Source organism: Natrix helvetica, assembly GCF_964273705.1.
Source record: "Natrix helvetica genome assembly, chromosome: Z".
NCBI lineage: Eukaryota > Metazoa > Chordata > Lepidosauria > Squamata > Natricidae > Natrix > Natrix helvetica.
Genome location: NC_138554.1, coordinates 7,391,107 through 7,403,286, shown reverse-complemented (window position 1 = coordinate 7,403,286; position 12,180 = coordinate 7,391,107). Strand labels below are relative to the sequence as shown.

Below are 12,180 nucleotides of genomic sequence, written 5' to 3'. Positions count from 1 at the left end.
TCTCTATCTCTCTCTATCTCTCTCTCTCTGAGCTCTGAGACAAAATCCTCTTTCTTCCTTTTTCAGTTGCAGGCCAAGCTTGATAGGTTTTTTTCTTTGAAACAGTTTTTTTCCCTTTTGGTTTGCTGCCTGCCCTCTTTTTTCATTCATAACTATGGTTGATGGATGACAAAAACATGCACAGATTTGCCTGGAACAAATCAACCAGGTATATTGGTCCATTCTCATATCGTGCTGAAGATGGGAATGGGTGGGGAGAATCAGGAATGGAAGGGAATTGCAAGGGAATCAGAAGAGAATTGGAAAGTATGAAAAAAAATGTAGTACATGCAACGGAAACAACAGCAAACACAAAACTGATTATCATCCACCATATCGTGCTAGACAAGCTGTGGAGTTGGGTTTTGGTGGGGTTTTTTTGGAACGTTTAATTCTTCCCCCGATGACTGATTGCAGATCATCATGATTTGCTTCCAAGTAGGCACATATTGCACCAATTTTCCAGGCTATGTATGCAATGGCTTCTGATTATTGTCCCAGGGCAATTTAAGGTCATGTTTTCAACCCAAGAAATTGGTGACCTTAAGGAATTCATCCATCCACTGGATTTGGCTCAACCCCTTTGAAGATGTCAAGAAAAAGCAATTGGTTCTCTCCTTATTTGGGTGGGCCCTGCAGCCAGCAGTCATTCCTTTACTTCAGATTAACAGATTAACAAAATTGGAAGGGACCTTGTAGATATAGCGGTAGTACTTGGATGTATATACCACTTCACAGTGCTTTAGAGCCCTCTCTAAGCAGTTTACAGAGTCAGCCTATCACCCCCCAAAATCTGGGTCCCCATTTTACTGACCTTGGAAGGATGAAGGCTGAGCCAACCTTGAGCCTGGTGACATTTGATCTGCCAAATTGCAGGCAGCTGGCAGTCAGCAGAAGTAGCCTGCAGTAGTGCACTCTAACCACTGTGTCACTCTGGCTCATATAGGTTGTAGGTCATCTAGTCCAACCCCTCCCTCCCCAACCCCAAGCAGAAGATCCTACACCATTTCTGACAGATGGCAGACCCGTCTCTTCTTTAAAGCTTCATGGGAATCTTCATGGGAATGACCCACTGGAATGGTCTCCTACAAAGAACACATTTCATTCCAACCCTGGTTATCATCTGGAAGCCTCAGAAAATGGAAGATTGCTGGAGTGTGTTTGGGGATGGAAAAGAGAAAGCATCTGGAAAGCATTCATGTAATTTCAACAATAGATTTCTATGGTTTACATGTTTCTGACAGTGCTGACTCATCGGCTTTGAAACGGAGATGAGCACAGTCCCCTAGAGTTGGGAACAACTAGCACATATGTTCGAGGGGAGTCTTTATCTTTACCTTTAAAAACTGTATCTTTGATAGATGAACACTTAAGGGACTCTGACTAAAATGTCGATTTCAGTTTGGACTCCATTTCTTTTCTTGTAAATTTGGCAAATAGTTCCACTGATTGTGACTTACATCTCCATCCTGCAGAGAAGTAGATAATCGGTTACCTACCAGCTTTAAAGATCCCCAAATACTTAATGATGCAGCATGTTGAATTGTCAAGATATGATTTTCCTTCTGACAAAATCCATTAGTTGCTTTACATATTTTTCAAGAATTAAAATAAACAAGCTTAATGGGACATTGGGACATTTTCAGCATGTCTACAAAGTAGGATGAAGGCACTCTAAGAAGGTCAAAGCAGTGTGTGTCTCTTTTATCCTGAGAGCTATGTAAATTCAGTGACAGCTTCCTGTTCAAAGGAACCATATCTTCCTGTTCTCCTTCTGCGCTCAAAAGCTGTAGGTTGAGTGTTGAGTGAATGTTTTCCCATCTTTAAGAATCCTCTAATCTTCTGAAGAAAGAATAATGTCCCTCTGGCTGAACCTCATGTCCTTGTTCATTCTCCTCAGAGGTATTATTATCCCCTCCAGAGAGAGGGCTTCTTCAGTTTCTTGTGTTTAATGCAGGAGATGTTATTAAATTAATCTTTCTTTCCAGGTATCCAATCAGATGTTCAGTTAGTCACATCTGGGGGGGGAGGTGAGAAGACCAGGAGAGTCCCTCAAACAAAAAGCAATGGATTGACTTTGAGCAGCTCCTGGATCAACTGGGTGAGACAGTCACCATGGATAGTACTGAAATAGTTGGTAAGGATAGCCTATGATGCTGCATGTACTTACTCAGATAAAGTAAAGGGCTCCTTCACCACCTCCTCATGTCTTCATTCTGAATGTCAACCTTTATAAATTCAATATATAGGAATGAACCACTGTTTTTTTTAATGCAGAGAATTCAACCTCCATTCATTCAGTCTGTAGGAATTCATCTCTTTTTCTATTTTCATATAAGGAGCTCCACACCTCAAACTTATATTCATTCTAGGTTGATTTTTACTCAGTCTACTCATTCCTGACCCTCTCCTTCCAATTTCACCATCCATATTTTATTGTCCTTAATTGATTGATGAGATTGTACATTTATCTAAATCAGGACAAATAGTTGATGATGTAGATGTGAGAACCATAGTCAAAGTCCACATTCTGGACCGGAAGGGTTTAATACAATTAAGCAACCTTTCTTATAAACTGGTTTTATCATTCCCCATAAAACTCAGCTGCGAATGAGGTCACTGAGCTGCTTCTCCTTTAAATAATCATAAACAAACAAAGGAGAATCACAGACTCAAAGGTGTCATTGGTCTAAAGGAAGGGAGGCTTTCCTTACTCCCCAATGGATCTTGCTATTCTTCTTCTTTGCTTACTAGCAGCTCCTCTGGGTAGGTATCTTACAGGTAGGCCTTAACAATGAGATAAAAGAAAAGCAGAGTTATTTACTCATTCTCACTTTGTCATTTGTTTAGACGTCCATTCCGCTGTCCAACTTGTGGAATCAGGGCCAGGAAGAGTGAGCCCTGGAGGATCTTTTAGATTAAACAGTGTCCCGTTACTTGGGTTGATTAACAAATCCTAATGGTCATGTAAACCTTTGCCCTTTGTCCTCGATATATCCAGATGTGTGCTGGTTATCAAATGAGGTCAGTAAGTATGGGAAGTGGTAGGAAGAGAAAGAATCTGATCTGTCATTGTACTGAATTGTCCTTCATTGATAGCAGTTTCATAAAAGCTGAACTACACATTAGAGTTGAGAACATGAGTATCTGCTTTTTCTAAGGAAGAAAAAGTGCTTATAATGTATATTTTACATTGTTGTCAATTGAATTGATTACCAATGAATCTCTATGGAGAGTTATCGCCAGTGAATAAAGATATTGTATTGTTTTAGTTTTATTTATTTCTTGAGGTTGGGCTACTGAGCTCATTCTATTCCTACTGCAAACTCTGGAGAACTCCTGGAGATCAGAATCATTGTCCCTATCTGTTTTTTCTTATCTATATTTCTTCAGACCCTGAGCCAGATGACTCTCTTCTATCTGCTTGGCAGAAGAGGGCAGCCGTGCCTAACAAAATGAAATTCTCCATTTAACATAAATGAAAGTGTGCTTTCCTCTGTTAGCCTGATGATTTCCTCTGCTGCTTCCAAACTATCACTCCATAGATCTCTGGAGACCATCCTTCCCCAAGAGACTTTCTCATAATTCGTTTTATAGCTCTAAAATAAAATTGTTTCCCTTTATCCTTTTTCATTTGCTGATTAAGCTTGGTATGTTCAAAATAGTTCCTCTCTCTTGGTTCCCTGCCTGTATATTAGTAAATAGTAAATTTGAAGCATGAGAGAGAAAAGGAAAACAAAAATTAATAGATACTTCGGATTACAAACCAGAACAATAACCATGTATTGAGAAGCATCTAAACATTGCTACAAGGTAAGAAACTGAATTGATAGCTGAACACTTACGGAATTCTGACTAAGATGAGGATTTCAATTTTGACTCTGTTTCTTTACTTGCAAATGTGGGAAAAGGTTCCACTAATTGTGTCACACATCTCCATAATGAGGAGAACAAGACAGTAAGTTATCTACCAACAATAAAGTTTCTTAAATGCTTAAACGATGCAGCACATTTAGTTTTAACCCTATGACTTTCCTTCTGACGTTATCAACCTCTTACTCCACATGTTTCTTAAGGATTAAAATATATACACCATAACTGATGTTGGAACATTTTCAGTCATATCTACAATGGAGGATGAAGGCACTCTAGAAGGTCAAAGCGGTGTGTGTCTCTTTTATCCTGAGGGCTATGTAAATCCAGTGACAGCTTCCTGTTCAATGGAACCATATCATCCTGTTCTTCTGATGCCCTCAACATCTCCAAAGTTGAGTGTTTGTCTGAACATTTTCCCATCATTAAGAATCCTCCAAAATTTTGATCAACCAATAATGGTGCTCTGGCTGAACCTCATGTCCTTGTTAGTTGTCCTCAAAGGTGTTATTTTCCCCTCCAAAGAAATGGGTTATTCCTCAGTTTCTTTGGTTATCTGCAGGAAGTCTTATTAAACGACTTGTTTTTCTAGGTGTCCAATCTGAGGTCCAGTTAGTGGAATCCGGAGGGGATGTGAGAAGACCTGGGGAGTCCCTCCGTCTCACCTGCCAAGCCTCTGGCTTCACCTTCAGAGACTATTTCATGGGCTGGGTGAGACAGGCTCCTGGGAAAGGACTGGAATTTGTGGCACGTGCATGGGCTTCATATATTTACTACTCTGACAAAGTCAAGGGCCGCTTCACCATCTCCAGAGACAATGCCAAAAGCCAGCTATATCTACAAATCAACAGCCTTAAACCAGAGGAAACGGCTGTCTATTATTGTATGAGAGACACAGTGAGAGGAAGTATGTGTGAAGCCAAGCAAAAACCACCCATTTCAAACTGTAACTTTGCCTAATTTCTTTCCTAATAAAAATAACTTTATTAATACTGATTCTTCCATCAAATCTTCATTCTACATATCAACCTTCCTCCATTCAATTGATAGGAATGAGCCTGTGAGTTTTGTGTGGGTGTGTAATGAAGTCAACCTCCACTCATTCAGTGTATATGAGTTTGTCTCTTTTTCTCTATTCATATAAAGATTGCGACACCTCCAATTTATACTCATTCCAGGTTGATATATGCTCAATGTACTCATCCCTCTCTCCCTCTCACCCCCCCTCTCTCTCCATCCATATTTCTCAGCCCTTAATTTATTGATGATATCGGAAATTTATCTAAATTAGGACATAGTTGGTGATGCAGATGTGAAAGTGCAAATCTTGAACTGGGATAGTTTGATAGACTTAACCAACCTTGCTTATAAACTGGTTTTATCGTCCCCATGAAACTCAGATGCAAATGAGGTCACTGAGCTGCTTCTGCTTTAAATAATCACCAGCAAAGAAAGGAGGATCACAGATCCAAAGTTCTCATTGGGCTAAAGGAAGGGAGGCTCTCCTTACTCCCCAATGGATCTTCCCATTCTTCTTCTTTGTTTAGTAGCAGCTCCTCTGCGTGAGTATCTTCCAGGTAGACCTTAACAATGAGATAAAAGAAAAGCAGAGTTATTTACTCGTTCTCGCTTTGTCATTTGTTTAGATGTCCATTCCGCTGTCCAACTTGTGGAATCTGGGCCAGGAAGAGTGAGCCCTGGAGGATCCTTTAGATTAACTTGCAAAGTGACAGGGGAATCGATCAAGAATATGGGCCTTGCATGGATCAGGCAGGCTCCAGAAAAAGGATTGGAATGGGTGGGTGCAATAGGCTGGAGTTATGATGATGATGACTGGCTTACAGCCTATGCCTCATCCCTCCAAAGCCGAACAGACCTGACAGCCGATGAATCCCGCGATGAAGTTTATTTGACAATGAGGTCCTTGACAGCTGCAGACTCAGCCACTTATTACTGTGCCGGAGAGTCACAGTGAGAGAAAGCAAAGGAGGAAGTGTGAAAAACCTCTTGGCTTTGGCCTGAAGAAATTTTATGCATTCCCATGAATGGATTGAGATAATTTATTTCTTCTTTCGCCTTTCTGTTCTCTGCAGAGTGGAATAAACTACTATTCCAGCTGGAGAAGTTGTTGTACTTCTAGACTTCCGAGTAGCTGCTCGTTGTGCAAACAGCCCCCAGCAGGCTATTTGCTCCTTCTATCTTTTCTCTTTCTTTCTCTTCTCCTGTTTGCACAGTTCTCTCAAGAACTGGCTGCAACATCATTGTCACGGACAAGGATTTCGAGATACAGTGTCCTGGTAGTTGGGTTGGTTAACAAGTCCTAAGAGGCGTGTAAACCTTTGCCATTTCTCTTCTGTTTATCCAGGGGTGTAGTGGCTTTCGATTGAGGTCAGAAAGTGTGTGAAGTGGTAGGAATGGAAAGAATCTGAGGAGTCGTTGTACCGAATTGACCTTCATTGATAGCAGTTTCATAAAAGCTGAACTACACATTACAGATGAGAACCTGAGTATCTGCTAGTTCTGAGGAAGAAAAAGGGCTTCTAATGTATATTTTATATCATTACCAATTAAGTGGACATATTAAATGTTTTCATAATGACACGTTCTTGAGACTGATGCCAAGTAACTAAATATACCATAGCATTTTAATTGTATTTATTTATTGAGGTGGAGCTACTGAGCTCATTTCTTTCAATCTGCAAACTCTGGAGAACTCCTGGAGATCAGAAACAGTGTCCCAAGCCCTATTTTCTAACCTATAGAATGAAGGTCTCTTCAGACCCTGCGCCTGATGGGTTACTTCTATCTGCTTTGCACAAGAGGGCAGCAGGGCCTAACACAAATGAAATTCTCCGCTTAACATAAATGAAAGTGTGGTTTCATCAGTTAGCCTGATGGTTTCCTCTGCTGTCTCTGAACCATCACTCAATGGGTCTCTGGAGGCCATCCTTCCGCCAGGGACTATAATTCTTATAAAGAATTCACAATACTTTTTATAGGTAGGAAATACAATTGTTCCTATTTCTTTCTTTTTCATTTACAGACCAATCTTGATATGTTCAAAACAGGTCCTCTCTCATGGTTCCCTGCCTGCCCTGTTTATTTGTTCATAGCTACAGATGGGGATGACAAAATCATGGAAAAGTAAATTGCATGAAAAAAACCTAGTAGTGTATCAGTCAATGATCAGCCAAAGATTGCTAATGATGAGAAAGGGAAGAAGAGGAGGGGAGAGGAAAGGGAAGGGAAGAGGAGGGGAGGCAGGGCAAAGCAAGGCAAGGCATGGAAAGAAAAGGAAATGAAAGAAAAAGAAAGGAAAGGGAAGGAAAGAAGGAAGAAGGAAGGAAAGGAAAGAAAAGGAAAGTTAAGAAAATGAAATGAAAAGAAAGGAGTGGAGAGGAAAAGAAGAAGGAAAATAAAGAAGAGGAAAGGAAGAAGGAAAGAAAAGAAAAGAAGAGGAAAGGAAGAAGGAAAGGAAAGAAGAGGAAAGGAAAAAGAAAAGGAAAGGAAAAGAAAGTAGAGGAAAGGAAGAAATAAAGGACAGGAAGAGGAAAGGAAGAAGAAAATGAACGAGAAGAAGAGGAAAGGAAGAAGGAAAGGAAAGGAAAAGAAAGAAGAGGAAAAGAAGAAGGAAAGGAAAGAAGAGGAAAGGAAAGAAAATGAAAAGAAAAGAAAGGAGAGGAGAGGAAAAGAAGAAGGAAAAGAAAGAAGAGGAAAGGAAGAAGGAATGGAAAGGAAAGAAGAGGAATGGAAGAAGGAAAGGAAAGGAAAAGAAAGAAGAGGAAAAGAAGAAGGAAAGGAAAGAAGAGGAATGGAAAAAGTAAAGGAAGAAGATAAAGGAAGAAGGAAAGAAGAGGAAAGAAGAGGAAAGCAAAGAAGAGGAAATGAAAGAAGAGGAAAGGAAGCGGAGCGGAAGAAAGTAAGAAAAGGAAAGAAGAAGAAAAAAGGCAGGGAAAGGAAAGGAAAGGAATTGGAAAGGCAATGAAAGGGCATTGGGAGAAAAGTTAAAATCTTGTACAAGGGGTGGAAACAGAACAAAAAAAAAAAATCCTTATCAACCATCATATTCTGCTGGACAAGCTGTCAACCTGGGTATTGGGTGGTCTGTTTTGAATGTCTTCACTTTTTCCTTGATGGCTAACTCCCAATAATCCTGATGTGTTCCCAGTGGGCACAAATTACACCAATTTTGCAAACCATGCAATTACTTCTGATTAACTTCCATGTGTAATTTGACTTTAACCCATATGAACCCTTCCCCAGGCACAGAGCGAACTAAACTATGGATCTTGTCTCTGGAATTGGCTCTATGCTATGGATCAGGTCAGGAAAAGAAGCCCCATTGTCCCCCCCGTCTTGTGGAAGGCAGAGCAAATACAAAAGTGTCAGTCCTATTTTCCCCTTCTATATTAGTAAATGGTAAATTTGAAGCATGAGAGAGAGAGAAAGAAGAAATAATAAATGCTACAAACTACAACAACATGGCTACAAGGTAAGGAACTATCATCGATAGGTTAACACTTAAGGGGCCTCTTACTAAAATATGCATTTCAATTTTCACTCTATTTCTTTACTTGCATACGTGGGAAACAGTTCCACTAAATGTGATTTACGTCTCCATCCTACAGAGTATGAGACAGTAAGTTATCTACCAGCAGTAGAGCTGCCCAAATGCTCAAATGAGGCAGCATGTTGACCTTTGAAGATATAATTTTCCTTCTGACAAAATCAACCTCTTGCTTCACATGTGTCTGAAGGATCAAAACAAATACAGTATAACTGAGGGAGATGATTGTCTACAATGGAGGATGAAGGCATTCTAGTGGTCAAAGCGGTTTCTATCTCTTTTATCCTGAGGGCTGTGTAAATCTAGTGACAGTTTCCCATTCAATGGAACCTTCTCTTCCTGCTCTCCTCCTGCTCTCAGAAACTGAACGCTGAGTGATTGTCTGAATGGTCTCCCATCATTAAGAATCCTCTCATCTTTTGATCAACCAATATGGTCCTCTGGCTGAACTTCATGTCCCTGTTAGTTGTCCTCAAAGGTATTATTTTCCCCTCCAAAGAGAAGGGTTATTCCTCAATTACTTGTGTTCACCCTCAGGGCATGTCTTACTAAACCATGTATGTTTCTAGGTGTCCAATCTGAGGTCCAGTTAGTGGAGTCTGGAGGGGATGTGAGAAGATCTGGGGAGTCCCTCCATCTTCCCTGCAAACCTCTGGATTCACCTTCAGCAGCGATGGGATGCACTGGAGGAGACAGGCTCCTGGGAAAGGTCTTGAATGGGTGGCCTACATAAGTACATACTCAACTCCAATTAACTACTCAGACAAAGTCAAGGGTTGCTTCACCATCTCTAGGGATGATTCTCACAGCCAGCTGTATCTCCAAAGAACAGCCATAAACTAGAGGACAAAGCAGTCTATTATTGTGTGAGAGATATGGTGAGAGGAAGTATATGTGAAACAAAGCAAAAACCACCCATTTCAAACAGCAACTCTGCCTAATTTCTTTCCTAATAAAAACAACTTTATTAATACTGATTCTTCCGTCACATCTTCATTCTACATATCAACCTTCCTCCATTCAATTTGCAGGAATGAGCCTGTGAGTTTTGTGTGGGTGCGTAATGAAGTCAACCTCCATTCATTCAGTGTATATGAGTTTGTCTCTTTTTCTCTATTCATATAAAGATCGCGACCCCTCCAATTTATGCTCATTCCAGGTTGATATTTGCTCAATGTACTCATCCCTCTCTCCCTCTCTTTCCCTCTTTCTCTCTTTCTCTCCATCCATATTCCTCAGCTCTTAATTTATTGACGATATTGGAAATTTATCTAAATTAGGGCATAGTTGGTGATGCAGATCTGAAAGTGCAAATCTTGAACTGGGATAGTTTGATAGACTTAACCAACCTTGCTTATAAACTGGTTTTATCCTCCCCATGAAACTCAGATGCAAATGAGGTCACTGAGCTGCTTCTGCTTTAAATAATGACAAGCAAAGAAAGGAGAATCACAGATCCAAAGTTCTCATTGGTCTAAAGGAAGGGAAGCTCTCCTTACTCCCCAATGGATCTTCCCATTCTTCTTCTTTGTTTAGCAGCAGCTCCTCTGTGTGAGTATCTTCCCGGTAGACCTTAACAATGAGAGATAAAAGAAAAGCAGAGTTATTTACTCGTTCTCGCTTTGTCATTTGTTTAGATGTCCATTCCGCTGTCCAACTTGTGGAATCTGGGCCAGGAAGAGTGAGCCCTGGAGGATCCTTTAGATTAACTTGCAAAGTGACAGGGGAATCGATCAAGGATATGTTCCTTACATGGATCAGGCAGGCTCCAGAAAAAGGATTGGAATGGGTGGGTCACATAGCCTGGAGTGTTTTTGATGATGACTGGAGTACAGACTATGCCTCATCCCTCCAAAGCCGAACAGACGTGACAGCCGATGAATCCCGCGATGAAGTTTATTTGACAATGAGGTCCTTGACAGCTGCAGACTCAGCCACATATTACTGTGCCGGAGGCTCACAGTGAGAGAAAGCAAAGGAGGAAGTGTGAAAAACCTCTTGGCTTTGGCCTGAAGGCATTTTATGCATTCCCAGGAATGGATTGAGATCATTTATTTCTTCTTTCACCTTTCTGTTCTCTGCAGAGTGGAATAAATTACTATTCCAGTTGAAGACGTAGTTGTACTTCTAGACGTCCGAGTAGCTGCTCGTTGTGCAAACAGTCCCCAGCATGCTATTTGCTCCTTCTATCTTTTCTCTTTCTTTGGTTTCTCTTCTCCTGTTTGCACAGTTCTCTCAAGAACTGGCTGCAACATCATTGTCACAGACAAGGATTTAAAGATACAGTGTCTTGGTAGTTGGGTTGATTAACAAGTCCTAAGAGGCGTGTAAACCTTTGCCATTTCTCCTCTGTTTATCCAGGGGTGCAGTGGCTTTCGATTGAGGTGAGTAAGTGTGTGAAGTGGTAGGAATGGAAAGAATCTGAGGAGTCGTTGTACCGAATTGTCCTTCATTGATAGCAGTTTCATAAAAGCTGAACTACACATTACAGCTGAGAACATGAGTATCTGCTAGTTCTAAGGAAGAAAAAGTGCTTATAATGTATATTTTATATCATTCCCAATTAAACGGACATATTAAATATTTTCATAATGACACGTTCTTGAGACTGATTCCAAGTAACTGAATATACCATAGCATTTTAATTGTGTTTATTTATTGAGGTGGGGCTATTGAGCTCATTTCTTTCAATCTACAAACTCCTGGAGATCAGAAACAGTGTCCCAAGCCCTATTTCCTAACCTATAGAATGAAGGTCTCTTCAGACCCGGTGCCTGATGGGTCACTTCTATCTGCTTTGCACAAGAGGGCAGCAGGGCCTAACACAAATGAAATTCTCCACTTAACATAAATGAAAGTGTGGTTTCATCAGTTAGCCTGATGGTTTCCTCTGCAGTCTCTGAACCATCACTCAATGGGTCTCTGGAGACCATCCTTCCACAAGGGGCTATAATTCTTATAAAGAATTAACAATACTTTTTATAGATAGGAAATACAATTGTGGCTCTTTCTTCCTTTTTCGTTTGCAGACCAAACTTGATATGTTCAAAACAATTCCTCTCTCATAGTTCCCTGCCTGCCTTCTTTATATGTTCATAACTACAGATGGGGATGACAAAATCATGAAAAAATAAATTGCATGGAACAAAGGTAGGAGTTTATCAGTGAATGATCAGTCAAAGACTGCTAATGATGAGGAAGGGAAGGAGAGGAGGGGAGGGGAGAGGAAAGGGAAGGGAAGAGGAAGGGAAGAGGAGGGGAGGAGAGGTAGGACAAAGCAAGGCAAAGCAAGGAAATAAAAGGAAAGGAAAGGAAAGGAAAGAAGGAAGAGGAAAGGAAGAAGGAAAGGAAAGAAGTGGAAAGGAAAGAAAACAAAAAGAAAAGAAAGGAGAAAGGAGAGGAGAAGAGGAAAAGAAGAAGGAAAAGAAAGAAGAGGAAAGGAAGAAGGAAAGGAAAGGAAAGGAAGAGGAAAAGGAAAGAAAAGAAGAGGAAAGGAAGAAGGAAAGGAAAGGAAAAGAAAGAAGAGGAAAAGAAGAAGGAAAGGAAAGAAGAGGAAAGGAAATAAAAAGAAAAGAAAGGAGAGGAGAGGAGAGGAAAAGAAGAAGGAAAGGAAAGAAGAGGAAAGGAAAGAAAATGAAAAGAAAAGAAAGGAGAGGAGAGGAAAAGAAGAAAGAAAAGAAAGAAGAGGAAAGGAAGAAGGA

The 12,180-nt window shown here is 40.5% G+C and overlaps 1 long non-coding RNA gene across 1 annotated transcript; it reads left to right on the top strand.

Annotated features, from left to right (window-relative positions):
- Positions 1–1,799: 1,799 nt before the first annotated feature.
- LOC309382278 lies at positions 1,800–4,863 on the top strand. Its single transcript, XR_014173654.1, has 3 exons — positions 1,800–1,941; positions 2,028–2,176; positions 4,505–4,863. It is a non-coding gene; the product is annotated as an uncharacterized lncRNA (long non-coding RNA).
- The last annotated feature ends 7,317 nt before the right edge of the window (positions 4,864–12,180 follow it).